This window comes from Saccopteryx bilineata, chromosome 11, assembly GCF_036850765.1.
Source record: "Saccopteryx bilineata isolate mSacBil1 chromosome 11, mSacBil1_pri_phased_curated, whole genome shotgun sequence".
Classification (NCBI taxonomy): domain Eukaryota; kingdom Metazoa; phylum Chordata; class Mammalia; order Chiroptera; family Emballonuridae; genus Saccopteryx; species Saccopteryx bilineata.
In genome coordinates, this window is record NC_089500.1 from 67,966,240 (window position 1) to 67,982,153 (window position 15,914).

At 41.9% G+C, this 15,914-nt stretch overlaps 1 non-coding gene across 1 annotated transcript; it reads right to left on the reverse strand.

The window, feature by feature from the left end:
• Positions 1-6,193: 6,193 nt before the first annotated feature.
• On the reverse strand, positions 6,194-6,300 carry LOC136315779 (U6 spliceosomal RNA). The gene has a single exon (XR_010727568.1). It is a non-coding gene; the product is annotated as a U6 spliceosomal RNA (small nuclear RNA).
• Between the last annotated feature and the right edge of the window lie 9,614 nt (positions 6,301-15,914).

Here is a 15,914-nt window from a genome sequence, read left to right on the forward strand (position 1 = left end):
CCAAGCCCCAATTCCCCGATGGCGTGTAGGTTACAGATTAGGGCAAAATCACAAGACACCGTGGGTTAGGGGGGTTGGGTTGTGCTGGGAGCTGATCGGTCAGAGGTGAGGTGAGAGTAATAAATCATTTCTTCAGGTCTTGAGGACAGCTCTGAGGTCTGTTCCAGTTTCCCCTGTCTGGTTTGATGGGGAAGTAGCAAGGGGTCATTTCATCTTAGGGCTCAGGAGCTGAAACACAACTTAGGTCAAGATGTTATCCATAGCCTACCAGAGGTCTGGACCGTGTGGCCATTAGTCAGATCCGGGCTACTGTCTTCTGCTGCCTTGGGAGCTGCTGATTATTCAGCGGAAAGGCTAGGTCTCTCTCTCCCTCATATGCATATATTATATAATATCTATGTATCTATACAATAGCTATACAATATATATCTATTGTTGTATATATAAATATATGATATATACACACACAAATATATACAGGGTTTACAGCTATAATACAAATAAATACAATAATTAATAAATAATAATACAGGAATAAACTTTTGTGTACTCACAACTGTAAACCTACTTTTGCTACCCTGTATATGAGAGAGAGAGAGAGAGAGAGAGAGAGAGCTAGAATTTAAAGCCAAATTTAATCAAAGTCCTAAGGACCCTTGGCTTCATCGGGATTGTGAAAAGATGACTCTCATGGCGGAGCGGAGGAAGAGAGGAAGGGAAAGGGAGGGGAGCTCAGAGGGGACTGGGATCAAGCCTCGACCCGGTCAGGAGTGGGGAGACAGTGCGGGAAGGTGAGGTGATGCCAGGAAATATTTAGGAGACAAAGTCAACGGTGCTTGTGATATATAATTAATGTCTTTGCATAAATAAAAATTGGCAAGTTTGATGACTGATCCTTGGCAAAATGCTGCAGTCAACTTTTAGAAATGTTAAGTGAGCATTTAATTTAGAAATTAATCTGGTAGATTAATTTAATAGCAGAATAGGTTGATTATGAACAAATCATACCAAATGTGCCTCATTTCTTTCTTTATAAAATAGTTATTTTTCCACTATAAATAATAAATACTTGTTATAGATGTTATAGAAAACTTGAAAAATATAGAATACTAGGGTAGGAAAAGTTCTGCCATCCACTAATAACACTTTGTTAGTATTTTTTAAAGAATATCTGTTGATACATTTGTAATCATTCTGTACACTATGTCTAATGGTGAATCTATTTTTTTCTCTCTCTCTTTCTTTTTTTCTTCTTTTTCAAGTGAAAGGAGGGGAAATGGAAAGACAGACTTCCACATGCACCCTGACCCAGATCCACTCAGCAACTCCTGTCTGGGGCGGATACTCTGCCCATCTGGGGCCATGCTTGTAACTGAGCTATTTTTTTTAGCATCTGAGGCAAAGGCCTCAAGGTGCCATCCTCAGTGCCTGGGGCTGCTGCACTCAAACCAATTGAGCCATGGCTGTGGGAGGGAAGAGAAAAGGAGAGAGAGAAGTGGGAGAGTTGGAGGAGTAGGTGGTTGCTTCTCCTGTGTGCCCTGACCGGGAATCAAACCCAGGACATCTATATGCTGGGCTGATGCTCTACCACTGAGCCAACCAGCCAGGGCCTATTGTTTTCTCTTAACATTATACCTTAAACATGCTTGTTTTGTGACAAAATCCAAAAATATCACTTTAATTAGATATTAACTTTTATGGATGTGCTTTAATTAATATATTATTGAATATTTAAGTTATTTCCAATTTGAAGACATTTAAAATAATAATTTGATTGATACTTGTATGTATAAAGCACTTTGCATAGGAGGGGACAGATTCTCTCAGGTTCGATGTCTAAAATTCTTACAATGTTAAAAGATATCCATATAAATATTTAAAAGCTTTTGTCACATATTATCAAACACTTTCCAAAAGAACTATAATGCCTGACCAGGCGGTGGCGCAGTGGATAGAGCATCGGACTGGGATGCGGAAGGACCCAGGTTCAAGACCCTGAGGTCGCCAGCTTGAGCGCGGGCTCATCTGGCTTGAGCAAAGCTCACCAGCTTGGACCCAAGGTCGCTGGCTTGAGCAATGGGTTATTTGGTCTGTTGAAGGCCCACGGTCAAGGCACATATGAGAAAGCAATCAATGAACAACTAAGGTGTCACAACAAAAAACTGATAATTGATGCTTCTCATCTCTCTTCATTCCTGTCTGTCTGTCCCTCTCTCTGACTCTCTCTCTTACTCTGTAAAACAAACAAACAAACAAACAAACAAACAAAAGAATTATAACAATTGACAGCACCTCTGGCAATATATAGGAGTATCCATTTTACAACATCTTTTTCTAAATAAATATCATTGAAAAAGAATAAACAAAACCAAAACATGTTGCTACCTTGATTAGTAGAAATGAAGTCTCACTTCATTGTTTTGTGTTTTTAAAAATGTGAATAGTACACACATACAAGAAAAAGTCAAGTTGCATGGAAGGGCATAAAATAAAAAAGCAAAAATCTTCCTCTTCCTCCCCATCTCAAACTTCCCAGCTTCCCCAGAGTAACCACTATTTTAAAAAGTTTCTTGTTCATACCCTTCTGAATTTTTTAAAGTAAAGTCTTTGCAAACAAATACGAGGTACGACTTATATCAGACTGCTCCGGGTCTTGAAAACCTTTCCATGTCAGTGCACACAGTTCTCCTCTGTGAATATATAACAATGTATTGAACCAGTACCCTATTGATTGACATTTAGGTTATTTTTAATATTTTACTGTTGTAAATAATGCTGCAACGGACATCTTTTTTTTTTTTTTTTTTTTTTTTTTTTTGCATTTTTCTGAAGCTGGAAACAGGGAGAGACAGTCAGACAGACTCCCGCATGCGCCCGACCGGGATCCACCCGGCACGCCCACCAGGGGCGACGCTCTGCCCACCAGGGGGCGATGCTCTGCCCATCCTGGGCGTCGCCATGTTGCGACCCTCCTGGGTGTCGCCATGTTGCGACCAGAGACACTCTAGCGCCTGGGGCAGAGGCCAAGGAGCCATCCCCAGCGCCCGGGCCATCTTTGCTCCAATGGAGCCTTGGCTGCGGGAGGGGAAGAGAGAGACAGAGAGGAAGGCGCGGCGGAGGGGTGGAGAAGCAAATGGGCGCTTCTCCTATGTGCCCTGGCCGGGAATCGAACCCGGGTCCTCCGCACGCTAGGCCGACGCTCTACCGCTGAGCCAACCGGCCAGGGCCACATCTTTAAATTAAGATCAAACATGTGTAGGATAAATTCCTACAACACATGTAGAACAATGTTAATTAAATTTGAGATCTGAAAGATGTTTGAGGCCGTTTACAACCTCACTAACGATATGTAAATGTTTATTTCACATACTTCCACTGATAAACTGAGTTACCAGACTTACTGGTTTTTGTCAATCTGATAGATTAAACAATGTAATCTCAGCATGCATGCATTCATAAATATCCCTTGAGTTCCTACTGTGTGTCAGGTCCTGCTCTAGATGCTGGAGATACACAAGTGAACAAAAGAAAAATCCCATTCGAACACAATACACAATAAACATAATGCCCAAGTAAATCATGTAGTAAGTCTAAAGTTAAGTGCTGGGTGCACTAGAATCTCTGCCTTTGCTGCCACTGAACAGGTTGTCATGGCTGTTCTTGTCACAGTGCCACTGGAATGAATTTGGGGCAGTCACTTCTTCTTAGCCTCACTGGTTTCTGCTGCGAAAGTTGGCAATAGAGCACCTGATGGGTGAAGCCAGATGCCGTAACAGCACTCCTGCTGTGGAGATGACCGGGAGAGTGAGGATACAGAAACTTCAGACTCTGCAATGAACAGAGGGCTCTCTCACAAGGAGGGGGAGCCCTCAAACACAGGAAGGGGCCCAGACGCTGAGCAGCCAGAAGGACTGACAAATGTCCACACGCTAGGTGTCTGATTCCCTTTCACATGTGCCTGGGCAGACCTCAGGGAATAAATTCCTCCCCAAATCAAACTAGACCTGGGAAAGTAGAAATGCAGAGTGGCCAGGGACTGATTTATAGAATCTGATGGGCAGGTGCAGGCAAGAGCCAAGGTCAGTACTTAAGGAGCATGATCAGTTGTTGGACCTAAAGGAATAATGCAAAATGTCACAGACGTGAAAGCCACATAGCCCCAGACACTAGGAGATTTAGGGGGATGTAGAGCTTGCCTTCATGTGTAGATGTAGGTCATGTGTATTTTTGGAAACTACACAGAGCAAAGCTACATTCATCGCGTAGTCCACAAATATTTAGTGAATACCTGCTCTATGCCACTGACTGGTCTGAGCATTGGGGATAGAATAGTGAACAAGGCACATAAATTCCCACCACTATAAAACTGACATGCAGTGGGGAAGCCAATATAGAAAGAATCACATACATATTTATACTAAAGGTTAGATAGTGCTAGATACTCTGAAATAAAATAAAGCAGGGGTTGCAAAATAAGATAAAGCAAGCAATGGAAGAAGGTTTCTCTGAGATGGTGATGTTGGAGAAGAGACCTGAATAAAGGGAGGGAGCAAGCCCTGTAGATGGGAGAAGAAACTCCAGGCAGAAATCAAAACCAGTGCAAAGGCCCTGAGGTGGAAATGCATTGAGAGGCTAGTGTGGCCATGATCAGTGAGTACTAGAAAGTAAGTTTGGAGACACAATCATGAACCAGTTATTTAGGGTTTTATGGGCCAAGGTAAGGTATCTTGACTTATTCTAAATGTTCTGGGTAGCCATTCAAGGTATTGGAGCTAAAGAATGACATGACTTGATATATGTGCTATAAGAATCACTCAAGTGGCTATAAGACAGAGAGTAGATTGTAGAAAGGGCAAAGGTAAAACCAGGGGTATTAGTCAGAAGGCTGCTGCCATGTTCCAGGTCAGAGATGATGGTGGTAACAGTGGGAGGGAGTTTCAAAGAGACACAGGGTAGAGCTTTGTATAAGGAAAAACTCCAGGTATTAGAGCTGTCTATATATAAAATGGTCTGGGTGCTACAAAAGAGGTTTCTGCTTTGGGAGAAATTTGGTCTAGACCAGGCATCAGCAATCTATGGCCCACTGTCTGTTTTTATAAATAAAGTTTTATTGGATCACGATCATATGCATTATTGTCCATGGCTGCTTTTACATTAAAACAGCAAGTGCAATATCTTTCTATTGCCTCGTATAAACACTCAGCCATTTCCTTAAGGTATACTCTTGTTTAGGAGGTCAAGCATAGAGGCCATCCCTATTTTGTGAAGAAAAAATAAAATTGTTTCAAGTCCCCAAGGGTAACACTGATATTTCCCTCTAGAGAAAAAGTCTATATCATTGGCAGTATTCATTAAGGCAGCTTAGTAGTTGCTCAATAAGTCATCTTGATTGTTTTAATAAATAATATGTGGGATTAAAGACGGAATGTTTGAAGTCTGAAGATGAAGATCTTGCTCCTGCTGACAGACGGAGGTCAAGAATAAGGGAAACAGGTAGCTCACCAGCCGGGAAAGGCCGATTCAGCTCTCTGGCTTCCGAAGAGGCAAACAGGTCACATATTTGGGCGACTAGAGACATTCCATGCCTGGACAGTCAATGACATTTCTTTTCATGAATGAGAAGAATGTTTGTGCATGATACACACTGATCTTAATTATAAAAGCAAACAAACCAACCAAACAAACAAAAGAATGCAACAAGAGCTTCATCTCTACCATGCAAACCCTGGAATTTGAAATGCAAACAATCCTGATTCTCACACACAAGGAAAAGGGTGTTGGAAGAATGGGCTGAGCCAACAAAGCAGACACTCTTGTAAGGAACACTATGAAGAAAAGGACAGGTTTCTTCCTTACCAATAGGTTCAAGATCTTGAAAATGATGAGTGAGAACAGGGGACGAGGAGAGGGCAGTAGGTTTCATTGATTCTTATCGATACTCAATGGTGATTCTTATCGATAAGCGTGACCAAAGCCACGCTGCGGACTTTCGGAGAGTAGGTGTTCCTCTCCCCTCGGTCTCCACTACCGAAAACATCAGATGCACTTCTATCCTGAAAAATGCCATCTATTAGGGCCAATTACAAAGAATGGATTTTTTTTTAAATTTTTATATTTTTTAATAATTTTATTTTTAATGGGGCGACATCAATAAATCAGGATACATATATTCAAAGATAACAAGTCCAGGTTAAAAAATATGGAACGCTTCACGAATTTGCGTGTCATCCTTGCGCAGGGGCCTTGCTAATCTTCTCTGTATTGTTCCAATTTTAGTATATGTGCTGCCGAAGCGAGCACAGAATGGATTTTTTTTAATTGAAATTCTTCACCCTGGCTGGTTGACAGTGGATAAAACGTCATTGCAGAGCACTGGAAGTCATGGGTTCAACCCTGACCAGGGCACATATGAGAAGCAATCAATGAGTGCACAGCTAAATGGAATAACTAAGGGAAACAACGAGTTTAATATTTCTCTCTCTCTTTCTCTCCCTCTTTCTCTCCCTCAAATCAATGGAAGAATTTTTTAAAAAAGAAATTCTTCAAATCATTTTGATTCTGCATCTATCTTATACACACACAAAAAAAATTAGCTTAGAGATAACTATTCAGACAATTCAGACAGCAAAAAATCTCAGAACCTGCTATTTTGTGTTCTGTGTGTAGCTATGTCAATGACTATATGGAAATCCTAAACAATGTTGCCTGTTTGCCTCAGCAGTTACTGAACCCTTCGCTGCAACATTCTTCATAGGCTCTGCAAAGTCATTAGTCTCCTCTGTGTGTTTTAGTGGTATGTTATAGTGACCTAGTCAATTTTCAAGTTTTGTAGAATATTAATAGGACTGTTGCCTTTACTTCTTGAGCTTAGCTTTAAAAATTCTTCCTAGGGTACCCTTCTTCAAATATATCTAGGCTAATAACTATTTGGTTTGTGACTATTCATTTCTGTACACACATCCATGCTTATCCAGTGCTTGTGTATTGCTTTAGGCTGATTAATCTAGCTAACCTTTACAGAAGCATACTCAGAGATAATACAAATGCCATTTTATATACTTTTTTTTTACTTAGGAGAGGCAGAGTACAAGTGAAGGAGGTGTAAACTTCGCCAAGCAACCTGGACAGGCCATAGGATATCTCTGAGCTTCTGTTATTTTTTCCATCTATAAAATGGAAATAATAATATATCTATATATGCCAATAGATTTACGAGAACAAATTATTCTAAGATCGTAACTGTGAATGGACTAATTATGAATGAACAGCACAGCGAGGATTAATATCATTATAAAATACCTTCCCAGACTTCCTTGGAATGACTCTATGTCTGGGGAAGAACGCAATCGTTATCCAGTAATGGTCTTGGCAAGAAAACGTTAGGAGTCGATAATTATGAATACCAGAATTTCATTACGAATATAGCAGACCCTGCAGCGGGTCAGAGTTATTTTTTACAGTAATTTGCATTCTCCAAACTCCTCTAATTATGTCTCTTTGAAAAGTTGGGGCTCTGGTGGCCACATTCTCTAAAGTCCAAATGAGGATATCTAGTTTGACCTGGGATTTTTATCCCATGACCAAGTATACGAGGGTTCAATTTTGTGAGACATAGTGTGGGCACCAAGTTAACAGGACTTTTGGGATTTTTTTTTCCTAGAAAAGAATCAGAATATTTAAAATCTAGAAAGTTCCTGATAGTCAAGGGTTCATGGACATGATAGTTAGGGCAGAGAGCCCACAAATGCCCGATTTTGAGAAGTAGAGTTCAAATCTGAGTGCAGAAAAGTCATCTGTAACATGGTTAATACCAATTTTAATGAGGCGAATGGGATTTCTACCTCGTAAATTAAAATGAGAGAAAGAAGGTAGAAAAGCAAAATTCTCTCAGAACTTCCCCCTAAGCAACCTTTTTGAATCCTATGACCCAAAGGAGGCACTGACTGCCCTTCTGGCTCATTGAAGTTTAAAATTAAAATTAAAAAAAAAAAAAGGTATGGGATAAAAGGTTGGGAGGACATCGGGCAGAAATTATGAAAAAAAGTAAGAAATTTGTACCACAAACTACACAGATCAAATATTATAGAACATTTCACATAAATGGTTACTGTTATTCTTAGTTTATTTATTATAAACTTGGCCAATTTTGGTTTCAAATAGCCTTCGTGTTTATCATGTTAAGTAGGAGTAAAGGCTAGGAGGGGAAAGAGAGGTAAAGTTAATTTCAATAAAACCACGGAAGAAGATAGCGATTGTGTTTGCATGCAAAATTTTTAGCTTCCTAGTAACCAAAGCAAAGAGGAAAATATGATGAATTATGTAACTTCTTTTTTTTTTCTAGTAGCAGCAAACAGGCCAATTCTTGAGGAGAGACAAACCCTTTCTGACACTGAGCTCTGAAAATAATTTGTCACAGAGGTTTGTGTTTAAAGGCCCTTGAACAATTTAATGGATGATATTTTCCAGCTAGGAGACTTTACATATATATGAGGGCTAAGCTGTTCGAGAGCTGCTCTTTCATGCAGAATAGGACAGAAGGGCTCTCTCGCTCCCCCTCCCCCACGTGAACACCTACACCCTGGCCCAGGCACACATGCCTTAAAGGGTATGTGGCCCAGAAGGAGCGTGGCCACAGAGAAATTAAGATCGCTGTCATTACGCATGGCTCCTTAGCGAGGTGTTAAGAAGTGTACTCACTCTGTTTGAAGCTGGCATAACCATTCCTCTCATCCCAGAAGCCTACATACTGAAAGTGGGATTTGTAGCAGCTGTTTCATTTTGCTGCTCAGTCTACCATTCTTTCTTTTTCCAAGGGGTAAGAAAGAGTAAGAGGTAAGGGAGAAAGGTGGTCGGTCACATCACCTCTTCACCCAGGCAGGTTTGTGGCCGGTAGGAATGTTCTGAGTCTCCACGCTGGGGTCCTAGGGGAGCCAGAAAGCAAACTAAAGATGATAAGTGCTGGCAGATATACATGTTGGCTGGGCTCTCGGCATTATAAAACGTGACACCTTCGCGGAGAGAAAGATTAGAGCAACAGCACAGAGGAATGTGTTTCTCAGAAGGCTACTTGACTGCTTATTAAACACCTATCACAACAAACCCGAACAGGCCACTAAATGGTGCTTTGGTGGATTAACACTGGGCTGCATCTCAGTCTGAGATTCAAAGTTCCTTTGAAGTTAGCAGATTAGGAAATCACTTCTCACGTCATAGCCCTGTGAGCTCTTCAGATGTTTCCTAATAGCTTGTGATGGAAGAAGAGTTGACTAATTCTTTCAGATTTAACAAGGCCCGTGTGTGTGTGGGGGGGTGGGGTGGGGGGGGTGGGCGGGGTGGGGGGGGCTCATAACAGACAAGAACCTCCCATAACTACTGAAAGAAAGAAAATGGATGTGATGCGACATTTGCCAAAGGTGATCTTTTTTTATCTAAAAAGCCAATTTCCGCCTGACCAGGTGGTGGCGCAGTGGATAGAGCGTCGGACTGGGATGCGGAAGGACCCAGGTTCGAGACCCCGAGGTCGCCAGCTGGAGCGCGGGCTCAGCTGGCTTGAGCAAAGAGCTCACCAGCTTGGACCCAAGGTCACTGGCTCCAGCAGGGGGTTACTCGGTCTGCTGAAGGCCCACAGTCAAGGCACATGTGAGAAAGCAATCAATGAACAACTAAGAAGTCGCAACGCGCAACGAGAAACTGATGATTGATGCTTCTCATCTCTCTCCGTTCCTGTCTGTCTGTCCCTGTCTATCTCTGCCTCTGAAAAAAAAAAAAAAAAAAAAAAAAGCCAATTTCCTTAACGTGGCCCTACATCTTAATAACTTTAATATTAGGTTAATTTCTTTAAAATATTAAAATTCAACTTATCAGGAAAGTAGCCGTATCACTTTGATAGTGATATTACTTTAGGGACCTTTCTGCCTGAGGGCCATGATGTCCTCAGGAGGAGGAATTAATCTGTTTCCTTTTAGGTTGACTTGAGGATCGGGCTGTGTGAGGCCTCGAGGGCACAAGGGGAAAGGACAGTGTTCTGTCCTTAAGACCCGCAGGGACCGGATTGACTCCTGCCACAGACTGGCAGCTCCTGGCTCTCCAGGCGTGAACACGGAACATGGCCCGACTTCCCAGAGATGCCTTCTTTACAACATCAGTGCTTCTTAGAAAAGTTAAAAGCAAATCACACACACACACAAAAATAAAAAAACAACAACACATCACACTCGTTAAAGCGTCTGTAACAGAAACGCGCTATTTTAAGGCAGCTGTAGCATTTGGATGAACGTCTAATGACTTTCCTCTTATCACATCTGTGCATATTTATAAACTTATCCCAGCACAGAAACCTGCGTCATGACGGATCCCTTGAAAGTAGTGGGGGCTGTGTGGCGTGGGGGATGAGCGTGAAATCTAACTACAGGAGAGCTTCCCAAAAGGTCAGTGGGGTGGGCAGAGTCATTGTTCCAGCTGAGCGACTCTCCACAATACATTTTTGATGCAGGGACTAATTATTGTGATTATTTTCTTTAGCAAAGGCTCCTTTAGAACAAAACATATTTATTTTCTCTTTCCCTCCCTAAAAAGTATTTCAAGCCTTGGAGGAATTCCATATGTCGTCTACCTATACTTAGGAAGCAGGCTCTCTTGTGTTTCCAGAGCTGGTGAATACTCCCTTCTGCCTGGGACGCAGTAGCTCTCTCTGTGCTAGCGGCTCTCGAAAGGCGACCAGAGCAGAAGAAAAACAGCCCCCAACTGGATAATATCCTCACCTGACCTTTGGGGACCCCTGTCAAAACCTGTGCACACAGTGGCTAGCCAAAAGCTACAGTTTAATATAATGAGCAGACACATCATAATACATCATACAGCAGTAAGGATAGAAGCTGTAGGGTTTTGTTTGTTTGTTTGTTTGTTTGTTTTTACAGGGACAGATAGAGAGTCAGAGAGAGGGATAGACAGGGACAGACAGACAGGAATGGAGAGAGATGAGAAGCATCAATCATTAGTTTTTCGTTGCACATTGCAACACCTTAATTGTTCATTGATTGCTTTCTCATATGTGCCTTGACCGCAGGCCTTCAGCAGACCGAGTAACCCCTTGCTGGAGCCAGCGACCTTGGGTCCAAGCTGGTGAGTTTATTTTTGTTTTGTTTTGTTTTTGGTTTTTTGCTCAAACCAGATGAGCCCATGCTCCAGCTGGCGACCTCGGGGTCTCGAACCTGGGTCCTCCGCATCCCAGTTCGATGCTCTATCCACTGTGCCACCGCCTGGTCAGGCAGAAGCTGTAGGTTTTTAAAAACACATTTAGTCCCTGAAAAATTATTATCCACAGCTTTATAGTCTTATATCAAATATAGCCCCTGTGCTGAGCATTTATCTAAACAAGTTGTAGAAGAGAGTGGTTTTAGAGCTGATCCACCCACAGTAGTAGGAAGAATAAAATATTAACAGGATAATAAAGAGATATAAAATAGTATCATTTATAATGTCATTACAGTTCCTTAAATTCCTGTAATTTCTTAGACTCTTCCAAGGGCTTTCGCACACATTCTTGTTTGCTCTTTGTGAGCCGGGAGGTGACACACCTATCGAATCTGAAACCAAATGAGCGTAGCTGAAACGCATGTGACTCAAGGCGTAACTGCTGAACAGTCCAGATTTCCAAGTTGTGAGCCACATACATGACCCTAAAAACAAACACGCCCTGGCCGGCTGGCTCAGAGGTAGAGCATCGGCCTGGTGTGTGGATGTCCCAGGTTTGATTCCCAGTCAGCGCACACAGGAGAAACACCCATCTGCTTCTCTACCCCTCCCCCTCTCACTTCTCTCTCTCTCTGTCTTTCTCTTTCCCTCCAGCTGCCATGGCTCAATTGGAGCGAGTTGGCCCCCAGCACTGAGGATGGCTCCCTGGCCTCCACCTCAGGCGCTAAGAAGAGCTCAGTTACTAAGCAATGAAGCAACGTCCCAGATGGGCAGAGCACTACCCCCTAGTGGGCTTGCCAGATGGATCCCGGTCAGGGCGCATGCGGAAGTCTGTCTCTGTCTCCCCTCCACTGGACAAAAATAAATAAATAAAAACAAACATGAAGATCAGGTCTAAACAAAAGAAGAGATGTTGGGTTATTAACCAAATTATAATATGCTGTCTCTTTCTATTTCTTTCAAACTTTAATTAAGAAAAATAAAACGTCTCAGTCTGTCTGTGGTGTCTGAATTCACGTTGTTGTTGAATTCATCTGTGTTGAATTCATGGTATAATTGACATATTGTTGAATTCATGGTATAACTGACAATTATTTTCGCAGGCAACTATGTGGTTAATTTGATTTTTCAGTCTTTGCACAAAATCTTTGGTAGTTTAAAATGCCTAATGAGCCCTGGCTGTGTTGTTGCTCAGTCGGTTAGAGCATTGTCCTGAGACACCACGGTTGTGGGTTTGATTCCCAGTCAGGGCATATACAAGAGTCAACTGATGAATGCATGGATGGGTGGAACAACAGATCAATGTTTCCCTCTCTCTAAAATCAATAAATAAAAAATTTAAAAATAATAAAATAAAATGCCTGGTGAGTACCAGATACTGGGATGACCGTTCTTTTTTTTTTTCTTTTTTTCTTTTTTCTGAAGCTGGAAACGGGGAGAGACAGTCAGACAGACTCCCGCATGCGCCCGACCGGGATCCACCCGGCACGCCCACCAGGGGCGATGCTCTGCCCACCAGGGGGTGACGCTCTGCCCATCCTGGGCGTCGCCATGTTGCGACCAGAGCCACTCTAGCGCCTGAGGTAGAGGCCACAGAGCCATCCCCAGCGCCCGGGCCATCTTTGCTCCAATGGAGCCTTGGCTGCGGGAGGGGAAGAGAGAGACAGAGAGGAAAGCGCGGCGGAGGGGTGGAGAAGCAAATGGGCGCTTCTCCTGTGTGCCCTGGCCGGGAATCGAACCCGGGTCCTCCGCACGCTAGGCCGACGCTCTACCGCTGAGCCAACCGGCCAGGGCCGGGATGACCGTTCTTATCACATGAGTTATTTCTGAGAATGATCATGCACAGGAATCATGTTACTTCAGTTTGCGGAAGCCAATTTAAGTAACTCTAAGCACAGTTTATTCATTGTGTCAGTGATTTTAAGATTCAGAACCCCAGAATTTTATAACCTTAAGAAAGGATGGAAAATCAGTAACAGGGATAAGATGTCTATCAATTCAATAAAAACGTGAAACTAGATGGGCAATTAATGAGTATAGATTTCAGAAAATTTCGTTTAAAATGGTACCGGAACATGCTAATCTCTCTGAGAAGACTATAAATGCCAGCATATTTTATCCTGTCTTCACTCATAATGGCTCCTCTTATACTCAAATTATGGCTACTTATTACTTAACAAATTGTAGTTTTTAAATGTCTTCAATCGTATCTAGAGACCTAACAAGGATCCACCATTACAAGTTTTTCTTTCAGGCATTTTGGAAACTATCCAAAAATAGACTCTTCATTTTTGACAGCACAGAATGTCTTAATGGACCAGTTATCACGGTAATTATTCATATTTATTGTATTTTCCTTAAAGACGCCTTAAACACATATTTTACTTTTCATTACCCTGTGTCATAATGCAGCTTCATAAACTCAAACTTGAAATCACTTCCTGTTATAGCACAAGTACTAAATATCTCTATAAAAATGGAAAAATCTTCTTTAAATTGTACCTTCTGAAGAACTATTTTTCTACATCTCTCCAGGTGCCGCGTTTTATAACTCAATTCTTTTCCATTTCAACAATAATTGCTTTGCATAAAAGCTTAAAGTCGAGATGTATATTAGTGAGGATTGCACTCAGCCACCAGCCCCAGAAAACTTGACAAACAACAGCTTAAACAAATCTGAAGGTTAGTGGGTCCTGACAAGTGTTCATCCTCTAGCAAGTGGCTTGGTCTTTATGGTCACAACATGGTGACCGCACTTCTGACCTTGCATTTATTTGCCTTCTAGGAAGGAAGAGAAGGAACAACAGCCAAGAGACACCGAGTCTGTCTCTTTTTTCTCTTTTAATTGGAATATACACAGACCATACAATTCACCCCTTTCAAGTGTACAGTTCAGTGTTGTTGTTCTTGTTGTTTTATGTTCACAAAGCTGTGCAAGCATCACAACTATGTAATTCCAGAACATTTCAATCATTACAAAGAGACACCTGTGACTATTAGCAGCCTGTCCCTCTCCCCTCCCCTAGCCCCTGACAACCACCATCTACGTTCTGTCTCTATGCCTATTCTGGGCATTTAACACAAATGGGACTATAAAATATGTGGCCTTCTGTGTCTGGCTTCACTCACTTAGCATTATATTTTCAAGGTTTATCCATTGAATGAAAATATCAGCACTTCATTTCTTTTGATGACTGAATAATATCCCATTGTCTGGATATAACACTTTGGTATAAGGACATTTGAGTTGTTTCCACTTTTTGGCTATTATGAATAATGCTGCTGTGAATATTTGTGTCTGAGTTTTTACGTGAACGCGTTTTCAGTTCTCTTGAGGATATAACTAGGAGTGCGATTGCTTGGTAACAGAGTTATATGGTAACTCTATATTTTAGCATTTTGATAACTGCCAATTTCTTTTCCAAAGTGGCTGCACTGTTGTACAATCTTGCCAGCAGTGTATGAGGGTTCCAGTGAGTCTGTCTCTTATTTAAAACCTTTTCTCAAAAGCTTCCTCCCACCCCTCCACAGACTTCTGCTAACATCCCATGGGCCAGAACTGGTCATGTGGTCACTTCTATCTTTCCCTCTCCGGAGAAGCGGGCATTCTAGACTGTGAATTTCTATTGTAGAGAAGGAAGAGGAGGTTTATATTTTTGTCTGTTATGGCAATAAATCCGGTCATCTTTTCTAATTAAAGATCCCCTCTTCAATACCCCTGACAGAGAGGTACCCAACTCTGCCGAATGCTGCCCGTGATGAGAATCTTATCTCTAAGGGACCCCCACTTCATACTTGAATGGATCTTATTGTTAGTTCTTCCTCTGTACTGAGTAACACATCTGATAATTCAGTTTGCCTTCACAAGTAATAAAACAAAGGGAATAGGGGAATGGAAACAAAATAGAGTCATTAATAATGTAAATGTGATGTTCCGACTCTTACTGCCAAGCTCACGGGAGGGCTCAGTAATTATTTGTCTACTTCCCTCCCACCTCCCACCTCCCCCTTCTTTCCCTGTAATGGGATGACGAGGAGGATGTGTTTTGTTGTCCTATTAAATCATACACTTCCAAGGCGTCGGGGATGGTGTTGTCTAATTGAGTCTGGCCCACACCTGCTACAGCTGAAGCACACATACGTGAGCATTAATGACCCCTTTCTCCTATAGAGGAGAGGGAAGACAAGTGGTGACAAAAGAAACCATTCACAGGCCTCACGACTGGATTACAAGCATGCTGGGTGCTTAATGAGATGCTGAATAATATAACACTTCTTTAGTTCTTTGGCTGCCTCATGATTAAGTGCTATAAATATTTATGATTTATTACTGATGCTTTTGGATAGCATAGGCTTTGGAAGGCTCATGGATCACAGTGACTCCAAAGGAAAATAAGAAAATAAAATGCTATAAAGCGGCTTATTTATGACGGGTTATGCAATTTCTCAGAAGCTGGTAAGAGGTTAAAGGTATTCAGTGGCAATACCACTGAAACAGTTTCTTTTATAATTGACCATATATTTCACATAAGAATATCTTTATAATCAGCAGGAGTGAAAGTTACTCCTGGCTACTAAGAACTCCCTCCCTTGTGAAGGTTTCAGTGAGGCTGCTACATCACAAAGGTCAACGTGATGTTTCCTGCAAGTTGTTTCTTGCTATACGTACCAACCAGGGACCAATGTATGGGGATCTTTCCCCAAAGTCGGGATACGTGTCT